This window comes from Babylonia areolata, chromosome 31 (assembly GCF_041734735.1).
Source record: "Babylonia areolata isolate BAREFJ2019XMU chromosome 31, ASM4173473v1, whole genome shotgun sequence".
NCBI lineage: Eukaryota > Metazoa > Mollusca > Gastropoda > Neogastropoda > Buccinidae > Babylonia > Babylonia areolata.
In genome coordinates this window covers 3,296,348-3,301,347 of record NC_134906.1, presented here as the reverse complement: position 1 = coordinate 3,301,347, position 5,000 = coordinate 3,296,348, and positions in this window count along the sequence as shown.

Sequence of the window (5,000 nt, the reverse complement as noted above, 5' to 3'; positions counted from 1 at the left end):
TGTTGATTTTCTCGAGCTTGTAGTTTTACCAAATAAGCAGAAGTGGACCGGCCTTTTCAACAGCCAACTTCGCTGATATGATTTTTTTTTCCCACAATCATGACCGAGTCTTTTCTGTATCTCCATCCCCATCAGATTGCTTGTTTTAGATGTTTGAGCAATTGATCGATAGCTGTGTTTATCTGTCTTGGGTTTTCTCTGCTTGCGAACAATAGTACGGGCAGATTCATCCATTCAGTCCCTTCAGCATATACAAAACTCTGCTGCGCAACTCGTTCTCAGAAAGAAAATATCTGAGCACATCACTCCTATTTTGTAACATCTCCACTGGCTCCCTGTCTCACACAGAATAAAGTACAAGATCAGCACTTTATGTTATAAATGTATTCACAAATCTGCCCCTTTCTATCTTTGTGGCTGCCTTCACCTCGACACTCAATCTCGCTCTCTTCGACCGGCTTCGGATCCTCTCTGTTTACGCATTCCCAGATTCAAACACTCCACTGTTGGACGCCGTTCTTTCTCTGTCTCTGGACCTTGCATTTGGAATGAACTTCCTCTTTCGCTTCGTCAGGTCACGGCACTCAGGGCTTTCAAGTCTGGCCTTAAAAACCACCTCTTCACATCCCTCCCCTGCCTCTTCCTTGTCTTCAGTTTCTTGTTTTTTGAGTTCTGCATGCGTGTGAATGACTGGTGTGAAAGCGCGTATATTTGTCTCTGCGCAAGATTCAGCACTATATAAATACTATCATTATTATTATTATTATTATTATCATTCTTACCTTCACTCCAGCATTTCTGAATGAAAGAAACATTTATCTGTCTATCTATCCACCTATCTATCTATCTATCTATCTACCTTTATGTGCGTTTGTGCATCGTGTGTGTGGGGGTGGGGGCGGGGGGTGGGGGGGTGGGGGGGGGGGGGCGCGTGCATGCGTGCGCACTTGCATGTGCGTGCACATTTCGTTTTCTCGGTGGTGAATCACACTGAGGACAAGACGACCCTGACCAGTACGTCTGCTGGAGACAACGACCTTTAGTTTGAGCTAGTACCACAGCCATGTCTCAGTCCCAGATTGGACAAAAAGAAGAAGAAAACTAGAGCGTAGAGGGAATTCCATCTTCCCATTTAATGAGGGTCTAAAGCTTTTGTCCCTCAATCAGTGTTCCACACACACTATGCACAACAGAAAAAAAAATCAACAGACACACACACACACACACACACACACACACACACACACACACACACGTACACACACACACACACACACACACACACACACACACACACACACACGGTGCGTTTCTCCACTCTAATCGCCTCTTTACCCCCCTTCCCCCACCTCCCCCAAACACTTCGACGTCCTCTCCAGAGTCCTCTCCTCTTCATACAGGTACCGTGATCTCTAAGTCCCTGACTCTCTCTCCACGGGTAAAGGTCCGTCAGACACTAACTAAGGTTCGTGAAGGTGCGGAGGCGGGGGAACCGGGGGAGGCGCGGGGCCGGGCGGGGGGCGGGGGGGGGGGGAGGGGGGGAGGACGGGGGTGGTGGTGGTGGTGGTGGTGAGGTTCAAACATTGAGCAGACTGAGGGATCAGGGTTGGTGGTGGGGGGTAGGGGTGGGTGGGTAGGGGGAGGGATGTGGCGGGGGGGAGATGAGGGAGAAGGTGTAGGTGTGGGGGTTGGGTGAGGACGGGGGTGGTGGTGGTGGTGAGGTTCAAACATTGAGCAGACTGAGGGATCAGGGTTGGTGGTGGGGGGGGGGGGGGGAGGGGGAGGGATGTGGCGGGGGGGGGGGGAGGGGAGGGAGAAGGTGTAGGTGTGGGGGTTGGAGGAGGGCGGGGTGGGGGTGGGGGCTACGGGGGGGGGGGGGGGGGGTGTTAATCCTGAAGAATTGTCTTGGAAGGCAGCGACGGTTCATATCTTGGCGGTGGTGGTGATGGGAGTGGTGGTGGCTGTGGTGGTGATGACGGTGGAGGTGGTGGTGCTGGTGGTGGGTAGAGGTGGTGGTAGCTGATGGTGGTGGTGGTGGGTGTACGTGGTGGTGGTGGTGATGATGGTGGTGGAGGTGGTGGTGGGTGGCGGTGGTGGTGGTGGTGGTTTGTATTCAAATGTTCCCTCTCTCTTTCTCTCTCTCTCTCTTTCTCTCTCTCTTTCTTTCTGTCTGTTTCTGTCTATGTATCTGTCTGCCACTCTTTCCTTTTTACGTTTTTACGTCTTTCTACTACTACTACTACTACTACTACTACTACTACTACTACTATCTATCTATCTATCTATCTATCTATCTATGTAATGTTCTGTCTGACTGCCTGGCTTTCTAGTTCTTTGTCTGTCTGTCTGTCTATTCGCCTATGAATAATTCTGCCACTACATGAAAATGAATGATAAAGTTAGAGACATGGAGAGAGTGACAGAGAAAGACAGAGAGAGAGAGAGGGGGGGGGGGAGAGAAACAGACAGACAAACAGACAGACAAATACACTAACAGAGAACAGTTCTTCTATATATGCCTTCAGTTATTCTCAGAAGAACAACCTATATATCAGGATTCTCCATCTTATTTTAAGAACCTGAACATTGTAACTGTTTTCAAACCGTTCCCTCAAGGCCTCTGGGCAAAATCGACTTTTCAACTTTTTTTTTCCCCCGCTGTTGTTGGCCCTTCAAATGTATATCATGTTCTGAATTTGGAATTACTCTGTGTCTATTCGGGGAGGAGATTTTTTCTCTTTTTGGGAAATACACTACTATAGTTATTATTAGTTTCTCGTGTTTTTCGAACCTATTTTATTGATTCGCAAAGACGTGTTTGATTGATGTTTGATAAACATGTGTGGGTGTGTATGTAATATACGTATCACATTTGTGTTGCATATGTTGTTTGTGTCCTAGATATTGATAATTGATTCGAAGATTCTTTTTTTTTTCGTGTTTTTGTATTGCAGCTACTGCTGTTTGTTTCACAGGTATTTATGCTTGGCTCGAAGGTGGAGACGCTTCTGATGTGCGAACTGGCCTTAGCACTACTGATATTGATCTTTATATGTATTTATTAATGTTTGTATTGTAGTGTTGACGCTTGTTGTTATCGATGCCAGCGCTGTTGTCCTTGATGCTTGTATTGTAGGTGTTGATGCTTGTATCTTAGGTGTTGATGTTTGTATTTCGGTGTTGACGGTTGTTGGTATCGATGCCAGCGTCCTTGTCCTTGATGCTTGTAGGTGTTGGTGCTTGTATCTTAGGTGCTGATGTTGGTATTGTAGATATTTACGCTTGTCCTTGATGCTTGTATTGTAGGTGTTGATGCTTGTATCTTAGGTGTTGATGTTTGTATTTCGGTGTTGGCGCTTGTTGGTATCGATTCCAGCGTCCTTGTCCTTGATGCTTGTATTGTGGGTGTTGGTGCTTGCATCTTAGGTGCTGATGTTGGTATTGTAGATATTTACGCTTGTATCATAGGTGTTGACTCTTGTATTGTTGGTGTTGAAGCTTGCATTGCAGGTGAATACCGATGGTTGTATTGTTGGTGTTGAAGCTTGCATTGCAGGTGAATACCGATGGTTGTATTGTTGGTGTTGGTGCTGACGTTCGTACTGTCGGTGTTGACGATTGTGTTGAGGGTAGTCATGTAGGGGGTGGGGGGTAAGGGTGGGGTGTATGCATGTCTGTATTGTAGGTCATGTGGAAGCTACGGAATATTGGAATGTGAGTGTGTGTGTATATATATGTGTGCATGTGTGTGTGTGTGGGTGGGGGGTGGGGGGGTGCGGGTGTGTGTGTGGGGATATGGGCGTGTGTGTGTGTGTGTGTGTGTGTGTGTGTGTGTGTGTGTGTGTGTGGTTGAAGCTGCGATACGTAGGAATGTGCGAGTGGGCAGGGGTGTGGTGTGTGTGTGTGTGGGGGCGGGGGGCGAGGGGGGTGCAAGGGGTAATGAAAGAGAGGGGGGGGAGTGGGCGGGGGGGAGTCAGAAAGACACAGACCGAGACAGATACAGACAGAAGCCGATATAAGTAACATAGAGAGAGAGAGAAAGAGAGAGAGAGAAAGAGGGAGAGGAGAGAGAGAGAGACAGGGAGAGGAGAGAGAGAGAAAAAAAATTGAGAGGAGAGTGAAAGAGAGAAAGAGGGAGAGGAGAGAGAGAGAGACAGGGAGAGGAGAGAGAAGCAAGAGACAGTGGGGGGAGGGGGGGGGGGTCACACATTGACCGAGAAGATCCAAAGAAGTCCAGTAATTCCTGGCCATTCAAAACGTATAAAACATCATTACTGTGGATATCAGACATTGCATCGCCTCGTAACGTCGCCTTTTTGTTTTGCATGGGACGCTTAAATCGTCATTATCTGGGGACAGCAGCGTATGCATGTTTTTTTCTACCTTTCCATTATGTCATCGGAAATTCCCGTAACACGCAAAGACTGTGTGACACGCTCACCATCCATTATATCTTTTGACATGCAGAGCAGCAATGAGGAAGCGCCAGTCTGGTCTGTTTTTTTTTTTTGGGGGGGGCCACTTCTTTGAATGGTACCTCATGTGTGCTTCAGGGTCCTGGGTTCTGTTTTTTTGCTTAATGTCCCGTCACACATATCGGTGATTGGCGTCTAGTGTGTTGCTCAGTCTATTGTATTTTTAGAAAAGCCCACAGAGACTCTGTTCCGTTTTGAAGTAATTTCCGCAGTGTTGGTTTGGAAATGATGCTGATATTTGTTTGATTTGCAAAGCATCGTGCTGGGTTCTGCTTCGACTGTTTCTGTGCCAGGTGTTCTTTGGCCTTGCTTTCTTGCATCTGCTGTCCGGTGTCCAGTGAAGGGCTGTCCGGACGATGTGACCTTGCTCGCTCGCCATGCCGGGCTTGTCCAGTCCAGTTCTGCCGCCTTCTCATCATGATGGTCTCCATAGTGAGTGCAGTGATGGCCTAGAGGTAACGCGTCCACGTCCGCCTAGGAAGCGAGAGAATCTGAGCGCGCTGGTTCGAATCACGGCTCAGCTGC